At 45.5% G+C, this 26265-nt stretch overlaps 1 pseudogene; it reads left to right on the top strand.

Annotated features, from left to right (window-relative positions):
* Nucleotides 1–239: 239 nt before the first annotated feature.
* LOC146982240 (uncharacterized) lies at nucleotides 240–1782 on the top strand (annotated as a pseudogene).
* Nucleotides 1783–26265: the final 24483 nt, after the last annotated feature.

Here is a 26265-nt window from a genome sequence, read left to right as displayed (position 1 = left end):
ACGCAAACCTTTAGTAAATCCGGCCTAAAGACGTTTAAAAAATAAAATAAAATAAAAAATATTCTTCCACAGTAATTGCCTGTTCCCACCAAACGCGATTTAGTCGCGCGTGAAATGAAATCGCGTCGCGCTAGACGCTCCAGTTTTGACGCTGGTCCAATATGCCAAAGAACGCCTCATCGCGTCGCACGACAAGCCCGCCCGAACATTTCTTCCGCCATTTCATTCTCTCGTCGACCATGGCTGAGATAACCACCATCGCTGCACTGTACCTGCTCTGGAGGACTTCCCAGCTTCGTCTGCGGGCTAGGCGCCGACGTCGGTTCTGGGTGCATGCTACCCTACGGAGGCGGCATGGGCTCGGCGAGTTCCACCGTCTCCTGCAGGAGCTGCGCCTGGACGACGGCCGGTTCCAGCGGTACTTCAGGCTGACTGTTGTCCAGTTTGAAGACCTGCTAGCCAGGGTTGGTGCCAGGATCTCCCGCCTGGACACCAACTACCGGCGCTCCATTCCAGCTGCGGAGCGCCTTTCCATCTGTCTCCGGTGAGTTTAAGTTTTTCGGTTTGTCGAATTCAATCAATCAATATTCACTGTACTTAGCAAGACTCCGACCGGTACAGGACCGGGAGGTTTAGCTGCTGCTCTGCCCAGAACTGGTGCTTCATAGCCGGCCATAACCTCGTTGTTATCCAGTGGAAGACAATCGCTAAAAAAAAAGAAGAAAAAAAGATCTGTGTGTGTAAAAGAGCTGGTGTGTGTGTGTGTGTGTGTGTGTGTGCGTGTGCGCGTGTGTGTGTGTGTGTGTGCCCCCCAACTTTGATTATGGGCAATATATAATATAATATAATATATAAATATTGTCACATGTATCATTGTGCAACACTGTGTAGGGCACAGATTAAAATGAATGTTTTCTATGCTGCAGATTCCTGGCCACTGGTGATTCCTACCGGACGATCGCCAACAGCTTCCGCGTCTCCAGTGTGTCAAGGATTGTGCCAGATGTGGTCTCCGCCATTTGGGACTGCCTTGTGGGGGAGTTCATGGCTGTGCCCACCACGGAGGAGTGGAGGTCCATCGCGGAGGGGTTTGAGGAGCGGTGGAACTTTCCTCTCTGCTGTGGTGCTGTGGTGCTGATGGGAAGCACGTCAGGATCCAGGCCCCTGACAACTCTGGCTCCCTGTTTTTTAATTACAAGGTGACATTTTCCATCGTCCTCTTGGCTGTGGTGGATGCCAGCTACTGCTTCCGGGTGGTAGATGTCGGGGGCTACGGGAGGACCAGCGACGGGGGCATCCTGGCCAACTCTGCCTTTGGTCAGGCCCTTCGTTCTGGCACCCTCCAGCTGCCTGCTGCCCGGAGCTGACCACAGGGGACCCCAGCCACACGTCTTCGTGGCTGATGAGGCTTTTCCGCTCTGGAGGAACCTCATGAGGCCATTCCCTGGGCGCACCCTTGCCAGAGACCGACGGGTGTTCAATTACCGCCTGTCCCAGGCACGGCTGGTGGTTGAATGTGCCTTCGGGATCCTGGCATCTCAGTGGCGGCTGTACCGGCGGGTTCTGGAGGTCCAGCCAGATGTTGCCGAGGGGTGCGTCAAGGCAACATGTGTGCTCCACAACTTCCTGCGGAAGACGACCCCCACGCCTGCTGTGAGGAGCATCGCCCCAGGTGGTGTTGTGGAGCCGCTGCCAGGTCTGGGCAGAGTTGCAGCCAACAACTCTGGTCGATAGGCCATCACGGTGCTTCTCCGCAGAGGGATCAGTCCAGTGGCAGGCTGACGTGTAGTGCACGAGCACTCCTCCAACGGCTCTTTAAGAGCCACCCATACATACTAAAGAGCATACGTCCTGCAGTATCACTATACTGACACAGAAATAAAATGAAATGAATGCATGTATATAAGCACAGTATACTTTATGCACTATATCCAGTGCATATATAGTAGATGTATTGTAGATTATGTTATAATAGCTATAGAAGTATTTAAGTATTTAAATGTGTATATTATTTTATGATGAGTTGAATAAAAACAATGAGATAGCTTATTAATTCACGACAAAGTTATCTTTCAACCAATTACATTGTGGCTGTCAAAACTTAAAGGACAATTCCAGGCGAATTCAACTCAGGGGTGTATTTTCATATCATTTTAGGTCTAAAAGAATGAATCTGAAGATTTTCAGTTTAATCGCTCCTGTTTTGCGGTAGTTGCGCCGACATGTTTGTAAAACTAGATCTAATTCAAAGTCTCCCGGAGTCTCGCGCGAGACCCAGTTGCCGTGCTCGGTGTGTTCAGGTGCAGTGGGAAAAGCTACCGTTTGTGTCATAAACACAGGAATATCAACTCTTTATTTCCTTCAAGTAAAAAAAACTTCTCGTCGCATCTTTGAGTAGCCATCTGACGCTGTCTGTGGAAAAAAATGTACACTTAAAGCAAGTAAAGAGTTGATATTCCTGTGTTTATGACACAAGCGGTACCTCCGACTGCACCTGAACACACCGAGCACTGCAACTTCGGGCTCGCGCGAGACTCCGGGAGACTTTGAATTAGATCTAGTTTTACAAACATGTCGGCTTGCTTGAAGTAAATAAACTTCTCGGTGCATGTTTGAGTAGCCATCTGATGCTGTCTGTGGAAAAAAATTGCGGCTTTGAGGGCTGGAAACAGCCTAAACAGCGGAACTTACATCCACTCCCATTCATTGCTGCCGTGGCGATGTGCGGACAGACGCAACTACCGCAAAACACGAGCGATTAAACTGAAAATCTTCAGATTCATTCTTTTAGACCTAAAATGATATGAAAATACACCCCTGAGTTGAATTTGCCTGGAATTGTCCTTTAATTCTGCTTCGTTCTCTGATGTCAGCTGTCATTGCAGAAACATCGCAACCCTCCTCACCCCAGTCTCCTGCACAGCAGCAGTGGGCAGGATGCCTCTGAAGTTTGTTCCACAATCATCCGCAGCCAATCATCTCTATCTACCAGATCCACACGCCATCTCCAGCACTTCCCTCTTCATCCAGGAACCCTTTGCACATGTATCAATAAAAAAATGTCCTGCAGCTTCTGCATCTGCCTGATTATTGATTAGTGACCTCTGTGTAGACCAAAAACTCACATTAAAGTGTACTATTGCACAGATTAAGAAATTCTTTCTTTGTTTTGATGTTTCCAGCATCTTACCAAAGACAGATCCAGGTTGAACGGCTGACCTCCTGCAGTTTTGGACTTTTAACTGGTCAGGAATTTTCATAAACACACAAATTCACCCTTCAAATTGTGAACTAGGTTATGATGGTTTGTCTTTTAAGTGAGTTCCCTGAAGAAGAGTTTGGAAAACACTACTGAATGTTGATAGTGAGTTCTGTATCTGTCTGTTGCTTGATTGCTGTAGCTATCTGTTGACGTTTGCACTAGCATAGCCCCAGTTAGCATAGCTGGCTTTACCGGCATACTTGTCTGGTTCATGGTTCAACAGTTAAGTTAATTTAATTAATTAACGTTTAATTAATTAACGTGTGGTTTTTCAGTTGATACATGTCGGAGGAAATGGAAGAGCCTCAGGGAGGGAAAGGAGAAAGGTGCCAAAGAGCAGGCCTAGCGCTAGCCGCCAAGCTAACGCTATCAGGGCAAGCAGAGATTCGTGTGCTGACGGCGGCGGCCCTCAGTTTTGTTGCCAGTGTAGCTGTTGCTGTGGCGGTGAGCTGTGGGACGGACGCTGCAGAGGTTCACCTGGACTGTGCCTGTTTTAGCTTTTAGAGTTTTGCCACCGGGCGCCCGGCTGGTCCCACTGTGGCAGTCTCATTGGTTTGTTTGAATTAAAATTGGAGCTTCATGTTTCACATGAGAGCAGCGCTGCCTCTGGGATCTGTAGACTATGTTCAAATAACACCACATTTACATTAATAAATAAAAATAAATAAATGTTTTACAATGACCTGATAAATCTGCATTACATTTTATTAGCTGCATTACATTTTATTACATTTTATTAGCCGGTAGCTCCGGCGGCGCTGGTAGCTCCAGCAGTAGTGTCAGCAGACGCTCGTTGGCATTCTTGAAGTATTTGTAATATTACTGTGCACATGGGAGGAGTTATGAAAGTAGGGACGGCAGTGCGTCACGGCGTCCCCTTCTGTAAGCCTGCCCTTAAAAACAAAGACCACTGAAGCCGAGTGAAACTGTGAAACCCTAACCTCTAAAATTAAAGGGACAACGAGGAGTTTCTAATCGGTTATAAAAAAGTCTCACGTTAATGTGGATGAATCTCCGCTATCCACACTTGTTAATGGGCCCATTTTCGATAAATATATCATTCTGTCTCTATCGTTATTTTGTTACTATTAGTGGTGGCGGAGATGCTGGTCGAGCCGACCAGCGTTTCTTTACTTTCAGTTTCGCAACGAGTCATGAGAATAACGTAGCTGAATCGCCGTTTATGGTCGGAACTACGACGGTATGTGAACCTCTTTGAACCTCTGACTTTAATTATTGATGTATGAAAACATGAGTCCGTCTTGCGCCGGTCAAAAGAATTTTACGGTGTGCGCGGAGGCTCATAAATGTAGTGTGAAAACGCTTCGCTTTTCCAAAACTCCTCGTTGTCCCTTTAAGCACTGCACAGAAATGGGTCTTTTTGCATGTTTTTATCAATAAATTTAGAACACTTTTAATATATTTTGAAACAAAACTCCAATTTCACTTTCCAGGGACTTTAACCAGGTTTGTCCCATTGAGATCCGGGCGCATGACGTCTGTCCGACTACCCATTTCTCCGACCACCCATTTCTCCGACTCCGACCATACATTTCTTTATTTTTGCGTCCATCAGTCCGACCTCCCACTTCTCCGACTTAAGTAGCCCTAACCCTTAACCTTACCCTAAACCTAACCTCAACACTGTAGAATGGGTAGTCGGAGAAATGAGCCGTCGGACTTGTGGGCAGTCGGACTGACGTATGCTCCCCTTGAGATCCAAGATCTCTTTTGCATGTGAATTTGCATGGCTGTGTGTAGGTTTTACAGCCGAAAGGTCAGAAACTAATATTTAAAATTTTGACTAGTATCGATACCATTTAAGTTTAAATTAGGTAACTTGTATAAGATGAAAGAGCAGCCCCCTCCCCCCCTTGGTGTTTGGTTTGAGAACCACTGGTTTAAAGAAAGTCATTAAAATAGTCTTTGAATTTAAATATACTTTTTTGTGTTTATTCTACACTAATTTGATGATCATACATGAATACATTTAGTTATAAGCTCAAGTCTTATAGGACAAATTCAGTTTATTTGTTGATAAATTACAGAAAATTGTGAGATTAGTTAATTTTTTTTAAAATCTATTGACAGCCCTATAAAAAACAAAACCCATAATGTTGCACTGCTACTGGCTTTGCCTCTGGTACATGAGGCATGTATTTGAATCACTTATAAACGTAATATATTCATTTTATACACGGTTCTCTGTAGTTTTCTACCTGTTGGTAGGCCGCGTAGCCACGTGAGTCGTGACGAGGAAATAAAATAGACTCGTCGCGAAAAAGAAGAGAGATACCGCGCGACAGACGCTTGACTAAATGGGCGCATGCTGCTGCGTAGTGATGGGATCGGCAGTTCTTTTGACTGTACTGAATCAGTAGAATCAGTTCATTAAAAAGGAGTCGTTAAAAAATTTGTTCACCGAATCACTCAGTGCTTACCAAGTATTGAGTGCGTATAGATGGACATAGTTTTCAGAAGGCCAACATTTCTATATTAAAAATGCTTTTTTTTAAAAAAAATCCTTTGCAATATTTCCATTTTTGAGATACTGATTTTTAGGTCTTCACTGAATGTTAGTCATAATTATTACTATTAAAATAAACTGAATAAATAAAGATATGGGATGTTTCATTTAATGTGTAATGGACATAATGTGTTAGTCTCACTTTTTGAATTGAACACATTCTACATCGCGGAGGCGACGTCTTTCCACTTATTAGGGCTTCCTTCACCTCTGAAACGGGGCAGAGCTCCGTGGGAGACATCTGCCTGACACAGCAACGTAGTATAATCAGAGACAACCATGAATGAGTTCGCCTCAGTTTCACGTGATTGTCACTGTCAGCCTGTTAGAAAAACATTTTACTGACCCCAGCTGAGACGCTGAAAAAAACAAAAACTCTTCGGATCTTAACGATTCACACAAGTCACCTAATTGGTCATGAAAAAAGCGAGTTGCGCTTTTCGGCGCACTGTTTGCATCCCTGTTCCTGAACTGATACACAGCCAAACAATCCGTCACTAGGTCATGATTCAGTCCAGAGGTTCACATTCACTCTGTAACACATTCACCGCACTTAATGAGGGACATTGCAAAAAAAAAAAAAGAGGGGCGGTGCATTCACGGACCAGTACACAGACATTCGCGGGAGAAGCAGCAAATATTACTACACGGTGAATGCGAGTCCTCTGTGCACAGTACATTCACTTAACATGATGCTACACAGATGTACTACGTAAGTTTAGCAGTACGGTTACTGAACGTGAATCAAGTCCTCTGCTCTGTGCATGCAGTACACCAGGCAGTGAGTGACACCGCGCCACAGTCAGCACATTACGTGAACCTGAACCATGTCTGCAGCAACAGTTCTCTGGTGCAGGTTCGCAAATCACGAGTGAGTGAGTGAGTAACAGCTTCCCCAGCAGCAGTTCTCTGTGTCTGCAGTAGGTTTGCGAATCATGAGTGAGTGAGTGAGTGGCAGCGCAAACCTGAATCCAAGGGCGCCGGAATGGGGGGGGCCAAGGGGCCATTGGCCCCCCCACTTTACGCCCCTGCCCTGCTCTACCGGTCACTGATCACCATAGGCCGCTATCCCGGTTTCAATAATTCCCCCGGTCCCACCCACATCAAATGAAATAAACAAATAAAACATAGGCTAGAAGAATATTTCATTTAAAATCAAATCTAATGCTACTCTGTCTGTAGTGCAGCCCAGTAGGCTAAGTAGTCCCAATTCAAGTCTCTCCGGCCATATGGTGCCCACGTGAATGCACAGCTGAACGAAGCTTCTCCGGCTTCCGTCGTCCTCCCTCCGCTTATTAGTCACCTTCACCTTCGTCACCTTCTCATCCTGTAGGCTTCATCCACAAACACTGTGGACCAAGTCAAAGTCCTTCCTAATTAATCAATATTAGAACGTCTCGTCTCTGACCAAGTGCACCATCTCAGAAAGTGCAACTTCTGCTCTGCCGGTGAGCGAAGGGAAGTTTACTTTGAAAAAATGCGAGGAAAAGATGAATTAATTTAACCTTAAGTGTTAATAGCCTAGGCTAGTTCAGCTTTGGTGATATGCCTTTAGTTATTTTCAATTCCAGGTGTTTTACAGTTGTTACAGTCGTTTCACCTGGAGATGACGTACATGCCAGGTGATGAACCGGACTACAGCGGCGAGAGATTTATGACGTTACGTACAGTAATTCAATAATCAATATTAACTAGGGCGAGTATGGTGTCTGCTTATTTCCAGCATGTCACTGTCTGTTTACAAAATCACCATCTAGCTTATTCCTAAAGTTTGTGAAGTGTGTGTGGAGCGGTCAAGCGGACCTGCTGACAGATGTGCAGCTGACAGCCATGACATCACCAAACCTGAGCCACCAGCTGATCCTCCCTCGCGCACGTCCTGAGGACGGGACAAAATCTCCTGGATATTATTTTTTCTTTTCCTTTATTCATTTCTAACTGGCTTGTTTTGCCAGTAAAAACCATAACTTGTGAGAAAAAGAAGAGATGCAGAAAACAACAAAATGGAAACGTTGTAATAACTCCTGTGGCCACAGCTGGCCCGAGTGGTCTATAACAGCTGTCTTTATGAAGCGAGCACAGTCACGGACTGAGACAAAGTTATTTAGCTACATAAAGTCCAAACGTCTGTCTAAGCAGACGTTGACCTTAAGCATTGTTCCTATTATTAAAACATGAATGACAAGAATAAGAGGTGAAAAGTAGCCGCTGCAGACTGATGCGCCACAGACCTGAGTGTTCATAAACTGTTACTTCGGCTTTTACAAAGGCTGATTTTCTGCTTGATCCATGATGATTAATTTACCTACAGAAAAACTAAATGCATGGTAAAAGTAACATTACTAATATTTTAGAGATCTCAAATTCACAAATTATGTTTTCTATTATTAAAATTCTGATTAAAAACACCTGGATCGGACCGGGTCGGGTCGTTGAGAACCTAGCAGTTTATAGAAACTGCTCAAACGGGCTTTAAGAGGTGTATTCACAACATTTTATTTACTTAAACCTGCAGCCAGACCAGCACAGGAGACCGGAGTATAGGGCTTTCTTTTTTTTGAGAAGTTACGGTAGGCATGGCGGTCTGGGAGATGCTGGCGGAGGGGGATTACGCATGCATTGTGCTGGTATTACGCATCACGACCGGACACTACAAATGACTATTGCACCGACAGTGAGTGTGTAAATCTATGCCCCGTAACAACCCAACCTCCATGGCCCCCCCACCTCTAAAATGAATCCGGCGCCGCTGCCTGAATCACGTCCTCAGCAGCAGTTCTCTCTGTGTGCGCAGTAGGTTCGTAAGTCGTGAGTGAGTGAGTGGCAGCGCGAACGTGAATCACCGTGTCAGTACGTTCGCGAACGACACACACACACACACACAACTGAAATGCTTTTATACACACAACTGAAACGCTTTCTCACACACACACACACACACACACACACACACACACACACACACACAACTGAAATGCTTTTATACACAACTCAAATGCTTTCACACACAACTAAAATGATTTTATAAATACAAAATGTTGTGTTCACACACACATTACTGAAATCCTTTCACACACACTATTGTAATGCTCTCAAGATTTCAGTGTAACAGGAAGGCAGCTAAAAAGAGGAAGTGTGGGCTATTTTTCTTCTTTGGAGCATTCTGAGGAGGCACATGTGGCCTACATGGTGGATAATCGGAGGGAACGCTGTGAAAAGTGTAAAGTGACAGTGCTTAAAATGAATCTTCATCTGTTCCTCTTTGTTTTTTGTTTATTAGTGCAAACTTTATTTTATGATGTGCAAGGTAATGAAGAGGATGTAATAAGTTTTTTTTTTTTTTTAATACAAGCGCTTTGCAGTGTATTGAATCGCTTCAGAGAAATGAGCCTAATAATTTTGACCAGGAAAGGCTTCATAGAGTGCTTGATGACCACACAAGAACTATATCTGCTCTTCAAGCGGCGGTGTCCAGATACGATCTTTGGAATAGGGAGGTCAGTCACCTGCGGGGATCACTGCACAAGGTGTTTCCACAATTTGCTTCATGGACACGAGGCCAGACAGAGGTCTGCTGATGCAAATATTTTTTTACCCCCAACAACCTTCACTGGTTACCCCGGCCGTCCCAGATATGGGGTCCGCCCGCTATTCAGACATCCCGCTATTCCGACATGTCTCTATTTAGACATCCCACTATTACGACATCCCTCTATCTAGACATGCTGCTATTCCGACACTTTTTGGTATCGCTATTACGACACGTGATCTTTCATTTTTCAGTTCATTTTTATTAAAGTTGTCTGTGTCATAGTGATCAAATTATGATAATCACAAAACTACCAATATCAATTCACTGTTTTGAGTATTTCATGCTATATTAAGTGTTAATTAACAATTTGTTGTTCATTAGAACTGATTCTACGGGAAGTGCCGGCTGACCAGACACCCCAGAGTCCAGAGGGAGAGGAGCAGCTGTTGGAGGAGGACGGTGCTGGGCTCTTCGCAGGATACCAGAAGCACCGCAAGGTGGACACGACAAGGCCAGCAGATACTCAGCTGAACACTTACCTTAGCCTTGATACTGAGCAGACTCACATTCTGGGAGACAAATAGAAACTCCCTCCCTGCACTTTATCCGATTGCTATTAGAGCACTTGCAGTGCCCGCAACTGGTGCGCCAGTCGAGAGAGTCTTTAGCCATGGTGGTATTATTTTGAGACCACATCGTTCTCGTATGAAGGGCAACACTCTCTCAAATCTTGTACTTCTCAAGTGCAACAAGCTGTTAATGTACTGTATGTGTTCCTAGGCACTACTTGACTCTGTAATATACGTTTGGTTAGTATTGTAATGTTCTTTCTTCTGCTGATCCCTGGTTGGCACACTCCTCTCTCTCTCTCTCTCTCTCTCTCTCTCTCTCTCTCTCTCTCTCTCTAGACAGCAAGTGCTTTACATAAGCACTTTGCAACTGGTGAATGAAATTAATTTAGATATGTTTTTGCAAAATGTTCATAATAAACATTTTTTTGTATCAAACATGCCATTTCTTTAATGGAGTTGCCTTTCCCATCTACCTATAGGTCTAATTGATCAGACACATGTTGTAATGGATAAATGAACAGCTTTATGCTGGTTTCAGCCATGCAGACTAGTCTGCATGCTCTTTTTTGACATTGACATTAGGAAGATAAGATTTTTCTCTTAAAGATATAAACCTGGGTGCTTTGTTGGTGGGGCTGGGGGATAATGGTGAGGGACTTGACTTGACATAACCTTGTAAATCGACTTGACATAACCTTGTGACTCGACTCGACTTAACTTGCCCACAAAAGAAAAGACTTGGGACTTGCTTGAGACTTGAACCAAATGACTTGAGACTCGCTTGGGACTCGGATCAGAGGGACTTGGACAATTGTCTGCTACTAACTATTACGTTTGTAGAGATTTATCTTCAGTTTTAAATGTAATAACGCAATGAATAATGGTCGTTGTGTTGCTTGTTGTTTATACCTACTAATAGCCTACTGACCGTGCGAAATCCAGCTGCTGACTCTCCGCTCCACGATCACGGAGAGCCTCCCCTCCTCACCCCGCAAGCAGCTTTGTCATTTTCACTTCTCTCTCTCTCTCTGCTGTCTGCGGTAAATTGAATTGAATTAATAAACCTTTAGATTCTTTCCTATTTCTCCAGCAGCCCACTAACTCTCTATAACACTCCTCACACACAGTGGGGAGCAGCAGACCATCCGACCATCCAGAATTCCGATTTTGGACCAAACCCGCTCTACACACAAGCTCTACAAACTACACAGTCCATGCCTTCATCAAACAACACAGTTTCTCGCCGCATCAGTGACATGGCAGAGGACGTTTTGAAGCAGCTACTACATTTTTTTTTTTAAAGATGTTAAGATTCAGACACCTTCTCTGAAGCTTGATGGGATTGATATAATGGATAGAAAATGTACAAACAAGCATATAAGGAAAGTATTACAGACACATTATAAAATCTCACCAAGAGGAAAATTTCTTTGGAATTCACAGTTGGCTGGTATAAACTGGCGCAAAGCCTGGTTATGTCCCTTTCAGTTCTGTATTTCAAAAAAAAATCTGGAACCCAACTCCTTGAGAGAGGTTGGACTCTCTTCCACTCTGGAGTTGCCCATGGTGAGAGGCGGCGAGCTGGTGTGGGCTTGCTCATAGCTCCCCAGCTCAGCCGCCATGTGTTAGAGTTCTCCCCACTTAACGAGAGGGTCGCTTCCCTGCACCTTCGGGTCGGGGATAGGTCTCTCACTGTCGTTTCGGCCTACGGGCCGAACGGCAGTGCAGAGTACCCGGCCTTCCTGGAGGCCCTGGGAGGGGTGCTGGAAAGTGCCCCAACTGGGGACTCCATCGTTCTGTTGGGAGACTTCAACGCTCACATGGGCAGCAACAGTGTTACCTGGAGAGGTGTGATTGGGAGGAATGGCCTCCCCGAACTGAACCCGAGTGGTGTTTTGTTATTGGACTTCTGTGCTAGCCACAGTCTGTCCATAACGAACACCATGTTAGAGCATAAGGGTGCCCATTAGTGCACATGACACCCTAGGCCGGAGGTCAATGATCGACTTTGTAGTCGTGTCATCTGACCTCCGGCCGTATGTCTTGGTGAAGAGAGGGGCTGAGCTGTCAACTGATCACCACCTGGTGGTGAGTTGCATCCGCTGGCAGGGGAGGAAGCTGGTCAGACTTGGCAGACCCAAGCGTATCGTGACACTTTGAGATTGTTTGCTCAATATAAAGTGCATTACAAATAAAATTCATTATTATTATTGTCTGCCGGGAACGTCTGGCAGAATCCCCTGTCAGGGAGGTCTTCAACTCCCACCTCCGGGAGAGCTTTGACCGGATTCCGAGGGAGGCCGGAGACATTGAGTCCGAGTGGACCATGTTCATGTTCTCCACTTCCATTGTTGACGCGGCCGTCTGGAGCTGTGGCCGTAAGGTCTCCGGTGCCTGTCGCGGTGGCAATCCCCGAACCCGGTGGTGGACACCGGAAGTAAGGGATGCCGTCAAGCTGAAGGAGTCCTACCGAGCCTGGCTAGCTCGGGGACTCCCGAGGCAGCTGACGGGTACTGGCAGGCCAAGCGGACGGCAGCCCGGGCGGTCATGGAAGCAAAAACTCGGGTCTGGGAAAAGTTCGGGGAGGCCATTGAGGAGGACTACCGGTCAGCCTCGAGGAAATTCTGGCAAACCATCCCGCGCCTCAGGAGGGGGAAGCAGTGCTCTGCCAACACTGTTTACAGTGGAGGAGGGGAGCTGTTGACTTCGACTGGGGATATCGTCGGGCGGTGGAAGGAATATGGTAAATGGTCTTGTATTTATATAGCGCTTTTCCACGATACCCAAAGCGCTTTACAGTACATCACATTAACCCATTCACACACACATTCAGACACTGATGGCGGAAGCTGCCATGCAAGGCGAACCACGACCCATCAGGAGCAAGGTGGGTAAGGTGTCTTGCCCAAGGACACTACGGCAGCAACCGGGACAGAGCGGGATTCGAACCGCCAACCCTCTGATCATTGGACGAGCCGCTCTACCACCTGAGCCACTGCCCCCCCCTCGAATACTTCGAGGATCTCCTCAATCCCACTGACATGCCTTCCGTCGAGGAAGCAGAGGCTGAGGATTCAGAGGTTGATTCATTCATCACCCAAGCTGAAGTCACCAAGGTAGTCCGGAAGCTCCTCAGTGGCAAGGCACCGGGGGTGGATGAGATCCACCCTGAGTACCTCAAGTCTCTGGATGTTGCGGGGCTGTCGTGGCTGACACGCCTCTGCAGCATCGCGTGGCAGTCGGGGACAGTGCCTCTGGACTGGCAGACCGGGGTGGTGGTCCCTCTCTTCAAAAAGGGGACCGGAGGGTGTGTTCCAACTACCGGGGGATCACACTCCTCAGCCTCCCGGGGAAAGTCTATTCCAGGGTGCTGGAGAGGAGAATTCGGCCGATAGTCGAACCTCGGATTCAGGAGGAACAATGCGGTTTTCGTCCTGGCCGTGGAACGCTGGACCAGCTCTACACCCTCCGCAGGGTGCTCGAGGGCGCATGGGAGTTTGCCCAACCAGTCCACATGTGTTTTGTGGACCTGGAGAAGGCTTTCGACCGTGTCCCACGTGGCATCCTGTGGGAGGTGCTCCGAGAGTATGGTGAGTATGCTGCTGAGGGCTGTACGGTTCCTGTATGACTGGAGCAGGAGCTTGGTTCGCATTGCCGGCAGTAAGTCAGACGTGTTCCCGGTGCTTGTTGGACTCTGGCAGGGCTGCCCTTTGTCACCGGTTCTGTTCATTATGTAACACCCTTTAGTTACACACACAGTGTAATCCCCAATATTTCTAGTTTAACCATGTTGAGCTATACAGTCTGATTGAGTTTTGTAGATGTAGTTCCTTTATTTCACCAGCAGGGTGCGTATTCCACACACACAAGCGCCGCTCACGCTCGTAGTTCCTTGTATCCCCTGCTTGTTTTCTTTCTTTCCTTCACTGATGCCGATGAGGACAGACACACTAGCCGAGAAGAGAGCTTGCTAATGTTAATAACTAGACTAAAAGTGGTTAAAACTTTATTTTGTCTTGAGTTATTGATCCATGTTGTATCCACAACCGTGAGGAGGTTTTTTGGAGTGCCGGACATTACCGTGTTGTTGTGTTTTTGTCGAGGAAAAACTCCGGTGAGTAGCAACAATTAGCGCTTAGCATAGCATGCTAGCAGCTGCCGACCACGGCTAATTGCTAACTCATTTCATGAATAAATCCTTAGTATATGTCGATATGTTTCTGAGAAAATGTTTAAAACCAAGGGGGCAGTTGTCGGTCTGAGAAGTGAAGCTCACTTCCGCGTTCAAAAAACTGCAATCCCCCCGGCTTCCTCTGGGGGCTGGTGTCAGAAGGGAGCATTCCCCATAGACCCCCATGTTAAAATCGCCGATTTTACATTCTCAATAAACATGTTAAAAGCCTGGTGTCAGAACGTTTTTTTTGTCTCAATCGATAGTTTCTACCCCCGCACACACTCTGAGGGGGGTGAATTTTTTTTTTAACTCTACCGTTTTACTGTTATTAGGTTAAAACCCTGGCCAATTAGGGCGCGGAAACGTTGAGTGAAGCCAGTGGGCGGGTTCTCGGCCGGCCAATCCAACATGGCGCTGTTCAGGCCGCCATATTTGAGTCACAAAAACGACTCCCCAAAACCAATGGGTGACGTCACGGGTGCTATGTCCATTCTTTTTACAGTCTATGTTTAAAACCAACCGGAGGGATGTAAGAGTGTGTACATTTGAGTTGAGAATGTGGTTAATGTATTTCTGTGTGGAAGTTATTTGTGCTAAATCGAGCTATATTGCTAAATGCCTCGTGCTATGGCTAAAAGCTAGCTAATGCTAAACAGCTATCCAAGCTGGTTTTGTGAGCTGAAACACGTGCAGCTGTGTGCATTTGAGTTATTGAGGGACAGTAATTCGCTTAATCATTCTTAAACATGATTGATATGTGGTTTAATTCATATTTTATGTGCACTATGCGGTGGTTAAAGCTAAAAACAGTTAAAAACATTTCATATTACACACTTTTATGTGTGTTGGCTGTTAAAAATTCATTTTATAGCTGTATATGATACATTGTCAATGTGAATAGTCAACTTCATTGATTTAAGATAAAAAAAGCGAATAAATACTGCACAGTTGATTTAGATAAAGGTATAAAAAGAGAGAAAGAGATTAACAATATATATAAAACTGCTGCTCTATGCAGGTTGGTTTTATTTTGGTGTATGAAACGATTCTGATGGCGAGCCAGAGCCCAAACCCGAGGAACGTGGAGCAGGACACCGCCTTACATGCGTGGAGGGTGTGACGTCGGAACAGCTCATCGTGCATCTGGAGAAAGCATCTATCACATCATACAGATAAGACACAAAAAAATCACACTACCCGGGTAGATGAACAATTACATGAACAATTGCACCACCATACACTAAAGGACTAATACAAAAACTGTGGACACTGACTAAATTTGACAATTGACTATTTTTGGACCTTATTGTACTGTGTTTTATTTATTATTTTGGGCCCATTATTTCGTTTGCACTTTGAACAATATTTTTTCTATTTCATTTGCACTTTAAACAAAATTTTTGTGAGTTGTAAATTTGTTTATGCTGTTGGTTACAACTGCGGTTTTGAATGGTAAATACCAGGTTGAATTCACTGGGTTTTTGATACATAGTCATAGCTGAGCTGAATCAGTGTCGGTATTAGGAGTGGCTTTTCTGCCAATAAAGAACAATTTTGTTACTCTTTTCTAAACTGTGGTCCATGTCATTTAAATCCTCCTTGAGCGTAACTATATCTTCTGATTTTGGCCTGACCTTTAAAGTACATGATAGTCACCTTAGCCCATGTACTGTAGACATGCGTTACAATTATTTTTATGGACAGAATTTCTAGGTGCAGCCAAGGGCCGGAGGGGGTACGGTTCGGGAGCCACTTGATTTCATCTCTGCTTTTTGCAGATGATGTGGTCTTGTTGGCTCCCTCAAGCCAGGACCTTCAGTATGCACTGGGGCGGTTTGCAGCCGAGTGTGAAGCAGCTGGGATAAGAATCAGCACCTCTAAGTCCGAGGCCATGGTTCTCGACCGGAAAAAGGTGGCTTGCACCCTCCAGGTCGGGGGACAGTTCCTGCCTCAGGTGGAGGAGTTTAAGTATCTTGGGGTCTTGTTCACGAGTGAGGGGAGAATGGAGCGCGAGATCGACAGGCGGATCGGTGCGGCGGCCGCAGTAATGCGGTCATTGTATCGGTCCGTCGTGGTGAAGAAGGAGCTGAGCCGAAAGGCAAAGCTCTCGATTTACCTGTCGATCTACGTTCCCACTCTCACGGTTACACCCCGCCTTTTCGACAATAGACTTCCATTCATCGTAATAGCGGGGTTTTCTATTTTTTCTATTTTTCTAGACCCCGCTATTCCGACAAGGCTATTGGGGAAATCCCCCCACTCCGAACGGACAGACGGACCTAATCAGAAAGGAAACGGAGGCTGTGCAATGCACATTGATCCTTTTTTCCTTTTTGGGGTCAAACGGATCATGTGCATAATTAACTGCAAAACAAGCAAATACTTCATATTAATGACATATAATGTTCATTATGCTTCTGGCCTGTCTAGCCTCTACCTGGTCGTTTTACTAAACTTAACCAACTCCTTTCTTCATTGCCTAAGCCCAACCAAAGGATCTCCCTCAGTCAGCTGTCAGCACGAGCGGCGGCTGCAGCAGCCTCGCACCCGTGTGAGCTCAAGCCGGTTTCAGCTGTGCGCTCGAGCGGAGCGGGGGGGAGAAAAAAAGTGTATTTCTTTTACTGTGTGAGGACGGAGTCGGGGAGAAAGCAAGTGGGACAGATCTGCCCAGTCTCGTAGCGCACGTTTCACAGACAAGCCACAATGCGGAATGTAAACAACGTCACGCGGTTCAGCACAGCTGCGGGGGGGGGGGGGGGGTCGTAACAGCGGTGTTTCGAAGTGGGGGTCCGGGCATGTCCCACCGGGAGGAGGCCCCGAGGAAGACCCAGGACACGCTGGAGTGACTACGTCACTCGGCTGGCCTGGGAACGCCTTGGGGTCCCCCCGGAAGAGCTGGAGGAAGTGTCCGGGGAGAGGGAAGTCTGGGGATCCCTGCTCCGACTGCTGCCCCCGCGACCCGACTCCGGATAATGCGGCGGACAATGGATGGAATGGATGGATGGAGATTCACTTCAAAATTTTGCATTGTGTAATGGGAAACTTGATTTCTGTCTATTGGTGGGTTATGAAATGTAATCGATCTGTACCTTACTCTTTAATAAGACTGTCCTTATTGAACAAACAAGTATGAACCTGTCTGAACCTACCTAATGTTTAATGTTATGTAAATTCAACGTCCAGTAAGTTCAACGTTCTGTAAGTTCAAGACATACTGTGTACTTACACCGGTTGAACTGTCTGGACAAACATGTGTACGTGATCATCAGTGTATAAAAGTCTGACGCTATCATTGCTCTGGGTCCAGTGTCTCAAGACCCCTGGTTGACAGACACTGCACCCTATTCGGCCGAATAGCGAGACCATAGAAGAAGCAAACTTTTGCCACCACACATTGTATTTACCCTTGTAACATTCATTTCTAGGTTTGCTGATGTGGATGAAATGTGCACTTTTTGTGGAGATGAGCCAGAAACAGTTCAACATTTATTTTGTATTTGCCCATTGTCCTCTGTTTTTTGGAAGGACATGGAAAACTTGATCTCGCTTCAGCCAGGACCATTTAGAGCTCCTGTTCAACTGCATCAGAGCATCAGGTAGGAATGACGTTTTTGAATACACAATATTTTGGTATAACTAAGGTAAATAGAATACAGAACTATGTCACGTAATGTGCAAATTACAGGTGGGTGGAACAACAACCCAAGCTCGGTCCAGTTCCAGAGCATTTTCCGCCGCCTGATGGTCCGCTGTGGGGTTCCTCCTGGCAAGACTGTCAAGGTGACGGCCCAGGATGAGACGGTGTCCTTGTCTCCTGCCGTAGACGTGTCCTCTGTGGTGCCAGCAGAGGTATGTTCGCTATGTGTAGTATTTTATTTTAGTATTTCAGAACGTGTGTTTGAGGAATATGTTTGTAGATCTTGTGTATTTTTAGCTGTGACCCACAGCTCTATGGGGCACCCACAGTTTTTCGGGGGGCAACCACCATTCCTACATCCCACCAGTCCAACATTGGCCTCTAATTGTCTAAATGGCAACACTTGATTTTCTATTGCACATTTTCAGATTAATAAAGGATTTTCTTATTTTAGGATTCTGACACTGACTCCTCTCCACTCGAGGAAGTGATTTGCGGTGTGATACTGGACCACAGTTACCTGCCAACTCACTCCAGAGATCTGACGGAGAATGCTCTGGTCTTCAATTCATTTAATTATTTAATACTTGAAGATAAAAGAGCTGCATTCTCACGTGCACAGAAGTTGGCACGCACATCATCCAATCTCCAGAACTGTGCACCTGGGAGTGATGTTCCAAAGGTCTGAGGACTGGTCACTGCCGTGTTGAGATACGCACTGTGCCGTTGTGATGATCCGCTTTATTTATTTATTTACTTATTAATTTATTAGCGGGCGAGCGACCGCATCGTCACGCAGCCGTAATGAAAAACAAAACACAAACAAACTATCATCTCTCTTAGCCCACCACAACAGCCTTGGTATCAGATAGTCAGTATATAGCCTATACTCAGCAGCTCTCATCACAGGAAAAAAGGAGACCTGTTACCATGGTGTTTGTGTATGTTGTGATTAGTCTACACCTCTCATCTGTCTTACACAGGGTTTAAACTTTAAAGCCTTTGGGGAAAAAAAAAACAGCTGTAGAGAGGAGCCGTGAGGAGCTGTGGGCTGTGAGTTATTGACATGGCTCTGGTTGTGAGGAGGACTTGAGAGGAGTGGTGGAGCGACCGGGAGCAGAACGGTTTTGTTCGCCGCCACTGGGGGGCTGGATGAGAGAACTGACGTGGTGATTTATGATTGGTTCGGATTTATTGCGTAATAAATCCCAGAGATAACTCCGCCCAATTCAAACCCACTGTACAAAAACTTAAAAGACAAATATTTTTAATTTGGATGGAAACTGATTTATAATTATTTTTACATTTTTAATAATATGTACATAAGACCCTAAAATACATAGTTAGGAGGCTTTTGTGGATTTGGGTTTCGAGAGGCTTTAAATACTAAATGTGAGTTTCTTTATTAGTTGTTGTTTTTTACTCTGGGAAGCGGTTCTCAGTGTATCAGATCAAACCTGATTAAGGATATTAGTAAACTTATTATTCTACCACTTTGAGCTCGGACCTCCGGACCAAAACAGCTGTTTCCTCCTGGGAGAGGTTCGGCCTCTGGCGTCGCTGTCTCCTCCGTCCATGTCAAAGTATAAAATGACAAACGTGCAGTGCGCATCGCCCGCGGCGCAGTTAAAGGTGAGGAGAGGAGCTCATTTGATTGGTGAAGATCCGAATCGGCTGTGTTAATCCCACTTCACGCCTTTCTCTCCTCCATCCTGTCTCCCTCCCGCCCTGTCTTCTCCCCCTTTGCGAGGGGAGTGCCTGCACCGGACTGTGCTGTGCACCAAACTTTCACAATGCGCCTGGACACACCCCGTTGGCTTCGCCTAGACTGCGCCTCTTCTACAAAACTAGAGCCCATTGTGTTGTTCAAAACAAGTTTGTGTGTGTGTGTGTCAGTTGTAATGTTAATGTTAATGTTAAAGGTCCCATATTATGCTGTTTTTCAACTATTTCACATGGTTCTAAGTTGTCCAACCATATAGTATTCCTAGTGTATTGTCCCCAAATCAATCTGCAGCTCTACATCTCAGCAATCTAAAAGTGGCTCTCCAGAGCTCTCCTGCGAACGAGCCGTTTCTGTGTCTGCACCTTGAAATGCAAATAAGATGTGGAAACCACGTCCACTCCACACCTGTCACGGGGAGAGGGTGTGGTTTTCACTACAGGTACATGTGCCAGTGTTTACATTGGGACAGGGGTCGGGCATTGATTTCCGAAAAAAAAAAAAAAATTCTGAGACTGGCATCTTGTCTGAAAAAATGTTAATGTTCTTTCTATTTTTTTCTTTCTTTTTTTTTTTACTGTGGCAGAAGGAGAAACATGGAGAGACTCCTACTACCATCAGAAAGTTCTGTGTGAAACTGTCAAATAAAAAAAACAAGTGAAACTGAGGAGCAGCACAAACTGTGCACTGTTGTATGGACTGATGAGAATATTGAGGTGGTTTTGCGCCGGGAGAGGAGACTTCCTCGTTCAGATGTCTCTCATTCCGTGATGAGGACCGCTGCGCTGATGAGAAGCGGTATCATTCCAATATTCTCTGATCCGCGATTTCATTTTTGGAAAAGCATGCGGAAAAGTGTCAGCGGGCGGAGCTCAGGTTTTTCCAGACTGGCCCAGGGGGAGTATAAGGAAGTACCGGGAGGCGGAGTCACTTGAGTTCAGCGCATCCTGACGTCAAGTCTGCCAGCACTTCCAATTCGCCCGTTTGGAGACACGGGGCCCTAGTTTCTTAGACCAGGTGAAGTCTAACATCAGCGCAGCTTCGCCACGTCAACGGGGTGTGGCCCAGGGGGACAGCTCTCCATTCCGACACCCCTCCACTTCGACACCCCGCTGTTCCGAAATAGCCCCACTTCGAAACACCGCTACTCCGACACCCCCTCCTCCCCCCCGCAGCTGTCCAAGGTGCTGAACCGCGTGACGTTGTTTACATTCTGCTTTGTGGCTTGTCTGTGAAACGTGCGCTGCTCAGGGACTGGGCAGATCTGTCCCACTTGCTTTCTCCCAGACTCCGTTGTTGGAGATCTCCCACACAGTAATAGAAATACACTTTTTTTCTTTTTCTCCCCCCCTGCTCCGCTCGAGCACGGCTGAAGCCGGCTTGAGCTCACACGGGCGCGAGGCTGCTGCAGCCGCCGCTCGCACTGACAGCTGACTGAGGGAGATGCTTTGGTTGGGCTTAGGCAATGAAGAAAGGAGTTGGTTAAGTTTAGTAAAAAAGACCAGGTAGAGGCTAGACAGGCTAGAAGCATAATGAACGTTATATGTCATTAATATGAAGTATTTGCTTGTTTTGCAGTTAATTATGCACATGATCCGTTTGACCCCAAAAAGGAAAAAAGGATCAATGCGCACTGTGCGCTGGGGGTTTCCCCCAATAGCCTTTTCGGAGTAGCGGGGTCTTTAGAAAAAATAGAAAACCCCGCTATTACGATGAATGGAAGTCTATTGTCGGAAAGGCGGGGCTTCGGAAAGGCGGGGTGTAACCGTGGCCCAGGTCCATTTCGCAAGTTTGCTGGGCCGCGCAGTCAGACTTAGACCAGCGCAGCCCCTCCCCTCGTCCCTCCCATCGGCGCAAACGGCAAAGGGGGAGGAGAGAGGGCGGGAGGGAGACAGGAGGAGGAGAAGTGGGATTAACACAGCCGATTCGGATCTTCACCAATCAAAGGAGCTCCTCTCCTCACCTTTAACTGCTCCGCGGGTGATGCGCACTGCAAGTTTGTCATTTTATACTTTGACATGGACGGAGGAAACAGCGACGCCAGAGGCCGAACCTCTCCCAGGAGGAAACAGCTGTTTTGGTCCGGAGGTCCGAGCTCAGAGTGACCAATAATGAGTTTACTAATATACTTAACCAGGATTGATCTGATACACTGAGAACCGGTGCTCAGTGTAAGAAACAACAACTAATAACTAATAAACTAATAAAGAAACTCACATTTATTCAAACCCTGTGTAAGCAAGATGAGAGGTGTAGGCTACACTAATCACAACATAAACAAACACCATGCGGAATGAAATCAGCGTAAAGGACGCTCTCTCTCTCTCTCTCTCTGTCCATCTCTTTTTTTCCTCTTTTTTTTCTGTGATAGAGATGCTGAGTATACTGTAGTAGGCTATATACTGACTATCTGATACCGAGGCTGTTGTGGACTAAGAGAGATGAAGATTTGTGTTTTGTTTTTCATTACGGCTGCGTGATGCGGTCGCTCGCGCTAATGAATTAATAAGTAAATAAATAAATAAAGCGATCATCACAAGGGCAGAGTGGTATCTCAACACGGCAGCGACATGCAGTCATCCACCCTCAGTCCTGCTTGGGACATCCACAGCTGCTTTTCAGTGCCAGTTCGTCCCTGCTGTGTTAATTCAGGTGGAGTTTCCTTTATGCACCGACAGCCTTTGATCTCTGCTTTGATCTGACGTCAGATGTGGATAGTGGTTATTGTGGATATTTATTGCATTGAAATGTGTCTGGAACTGTGGAAACCTGCCTGTGAGGTCTTGGTGACGTGTGTGCACTGCAGGTCAGTCAGCCAAACTTCCACTGCACCTGCTGCGCTGAGAGTAGACCTGGTTTGAGGTGGCAAGCTTTCAGCGCAACCTCGGCGGGACATTTTCGCACAAAACTTCCACTGCACCAAGCTGAATCTGTGACGCCTCCCCCTGCTGCGCGGCCACGCCTATCTCAGCGCAGCGCGATCTGCCAATCTTCCAATCTGACTTTGCGCTAGGCTGCGCTGGTCGAAACTTGCATTAGACCAGCTGCGTTACCTTGCGTCACCTGCGCTGCGCCAAGAAACTAGGGCCCACGATCTCAAAAAAGTGTAGAAATCAATGAAGGGAGTGAACAGACTTTTTTCACCTCCAGGCGTCATAGAAAGGCCACGGGAACACATAGGACCACTACAAAACCTGTAGAAAGTGGATTTTGCATAATATGGGCCCTTTAATGTTGTTAACTGGAGATGGAGAGCAGGGGGTTTGGGTCTCTATGGTCCTGGACCCTCTGGCTGGTGGGGTGGGCTGCTCTCAGGACACCCAGGCTGGAGGGGGGCTCCATCAGCTGCTCCAAGACCTTCAAGGTGACGGCCCAGGATGAGATGGTGTCCTTGTCTCCTGCCGTAGACATGTCCTCTGTGGTGCCAGCAGAGGTATGTTCACTATGTGTAGTATTTTATTTCAGTATTTCAGAATATGTTTGTAGATCTTGTAGATGCTTTGGCAACCTCACCCCAACCCCCACCCCCCCACCTGCACTGGAGATTAATGAAGGATTTTCTTATTTTAGGATTCTGACACTGCCTCCTCTCCATTCGAGGAAGTGATTTGTGTCATGATACTGGACCACAGTTACCTGGCAACTCACTCCAGAGGTCTGACGGAGAATGCTCTGGTCTACATATTGTAGGAGGGTTTGTGGAACGACAAGTTATGAAGCAGCTTCCATGTGATGTGTGCCGAGACAGTTTGGTGTTTGATGCTGTACCAGCATCATTTTCAGAAAACTACCTGTGGCAGGTGGCACCGAGTGGGGAAGAGGAGGTGCAGGAAGTTAGGAGCGGTATAGAAATAAGCCTACCTGTAGAGGGAATGACAGTCTGTTGTTGGTTGTTGGTTCCGACCGGAGGATTGAGGCAGGTGCACGCCTCACTCCATGCGGGCATGCAGGGAAACCAAGGAAAACTGGTAGGCTGAGGCCCTGTTTTGAGGGTTTATATCATTATATTATTGTTTGATATGAACTGTTTTTTTGTTTGTTTTTTTCAGACTTGTTGCCCTGCTGGGGTTGTGAGTAGCTGGTAGCCGCTGAATGGGCAAAGTTTGGCAGACCAGGTATTTTAAAGTTGTGATATATGCTGTAAATATTTTTATGGATGTAATAAAGTATTGAAGGTTTGTATTTGTGTCTCTGCAGAGAATCAGCGGAAAACTGAATGCACCAGGCTACTGTTACCACTTTATCTGTGTGTAGGCAAATGCATAATCCTTAGACCATAAAGTATTCGCCATTGGGTGGAAACATTATGTGTAAAACCATTCCTTTATTGAATTAATTTAAGACTTTTTTTTTTTTTTTACTAAAACTGAAAAAAAAAAAAAAAATTAATACAAATTTAATTTAGTGGGAACTATTTATGAGCATGTTGACCAATTGCCCTAGCATTTTGGTGGCCCTAAACAAGATTTTTGTTTGTGGCCCTGCACTCTAAGCGCAAACACCAAATCACATACACTGCTTAAAACTGAATACAGACATGTTTGATAGACAGATGTAACAATACTCAAGTGTTGTATGTCTAATCTTCTGCTCTAAGTACACTGAGGCCAATTTGTCCTAGAACACTGTATAAAGAAATAATTTAGGCCAAATTTTCTGAAAAAATTTCAATCCCTTGTGAAAACACTCCTTCAGTCATGAGAACAAACTCTTTTGGTGCTTGAAATAGGATATGAATACAGTAATAGATAAGTGTAGAAAACAAGTCTAAAATGAAATTATATATATATATATATATATATATATATATATATATATATATATATATATAAATGTTGTCATTCTGGCATTCTATTTTCTATTCTGGCATTCTATTTTCACCAAATGTCTTAAATGTGAGATAAAAGAAGCTGAATATTGACTTCAAAGCTTCATCAGATTTTTTGAATGAGAAATTAGCTTTTTTTTCCTCTTCAAACAAAAATATTTACTAAATAAACGGAAAACACACAATTTACATTGTTCATATAATGTGTGTTGTCACTGTGTCTGTGCTGTGTGAAAGGTAAAAAAAAAAAAAAAGTATAAGAGCTCAACAGGTCTGTATACAGAGCTGGAGCTGAGTTTAAGTCTGAACTTTCTCATATATATATATATATATTTTTTAAATAATCATGCTCATCAGATGAGTCAAAACTTTCAGCGTCTAAAGCACCGTCATCACTGATTCTCTCTCTCTCCTAACGATTCTGCGGGTTTGAAGCTTCACCGTTATTTTAATTGAGGTTCGGTCTCCTCTGCCGTCTCTCTCCATGCCAGCCGCTGTAGCTAAACCATGGAACTAAAACTGTGATTTGTTTATTTATTTGTTAGGATCCCCATTAGCTGCGCTCTAGAACGCCGCTAGTCTTCCTGTGATAGGAAGGACCTTAGTGATCCCAGAGTGCCAATTGGTTGGCCGAAGTTGACTGACAGGCGATTCAACCAATCACGTATGCTCAAGTTGACGGACAACGGATTCAACCAATTACGCACGGTGAGAGGGGGCGATGCGTGCACTATGCTCTGTTATTGGCTCTCAAACCCTGGCTGTGAATAACATAGGTTGTCGAGGGTGGGTGTATTTGAAAGAGGAGATCTATGGTGTCATATTTTAGTCATAAGTTGAGCGAGCGATAAAACACACACACGCGCAAATTATCTTATATCACACGCGCAGAGTTAACTGCCGCGCGCACCTTTTTAGTCCTCGCCCGCACAAATTCAACAACCGAGAGCGTACAGGGAGATGCGAGCGAGTAAAAATACACAGCAAGAGCTTAAAAATGCATCGTGATGTGTATATTAAACTCTACAGCACGCGCACAAGGAGTTGCTTTGCGCGCGCTGGGTTGTTGCAGCTCTCTCCCTCTGTGCGCTCTGCTCGCTCGAGTCACAGACTTTTGACAGTTTGGGGCGGGACCAAGGGGCCAGCCTGGCCCTCTTATGATTGGTCACAACGGCAAACAGAAACACACCCCCACGTGGGTGCCTTTTCTGTTTTTTGCTGATGACAGCTTCCGCCACAGACAGGAAGTTGTGTGTCAGCGGCAAGTTGGAAGCCTGGTTGGAAGCAGAAGAATCAAAACAACAGGAAGAATTCTCCTGCAGGAAATGAGAAAATGACGGACCCTAAAGAGGTGAGCTATTGTCTAACGTTAAAACGTTTTGCACAAAGTTGTTAATTTTTGGCGCTGTTTGTTTCAAGTAACGTTACGTTAATTTCTCCCTATTTTCACTAGGACGAATTGCGCAATGTGGCCCTTAATTTGTTGTCCATGCTGAGAACTGCGAATACCACAGCGTCAAACAGTAGGCTATGTATCATGAGTTAGTTCAATGTTTACCAAACGTTTTCGGGGACCCACTTTTTTAAAAATGGTGACCTATAGGCCTTAAATTGTGAAACAGCAATGCATGAATGAACGTTCCTGACCTTGTTAATTGCCATTACTGTATCACTGTATATTATCCTGAGTAGTTAAACCAGCAATTTGTTTTGGTAATATGTAAACATGTTAAATACTTTATAAATGTGACCAGATATTTATTCAGGTGGACTTAATAGGCTATCTCGTTGTTTTCATGCCCTGTCATCAGCCAAATGATAGACATATTTTGAATACTTGCATTTTGAATACTCTTGTTATTTCATTTGAAAGATGTACTGAAGTGTGTCTTCAGAGTTAATTGCAATCTTTACTAGCTTGCCAGCACTATACAACATGGGTGTAGTTTCATTACATTGTGTTTTTCCTTGTATACATATCTATTTTATTGCATTTATTATGGAAGTTTT

This window comes from Trachurus japonicus, chromosome 8 (assembly GCF_045865225.1).
Source record: "Trachurus japonicus isolate A0001 chromosome 8, Traja_1.0".
NCBI lineage: Eukaryota > Metazoa > Chordata > Actinopteri > Carangiformes > Carangidae > Trachurus > Trachurus japonicus.
The sequence above is the reverse complement of the archived record's forward strand: the minus strand, read 5'-3'. Positions and strand labels throughout refer to the sequence as shown.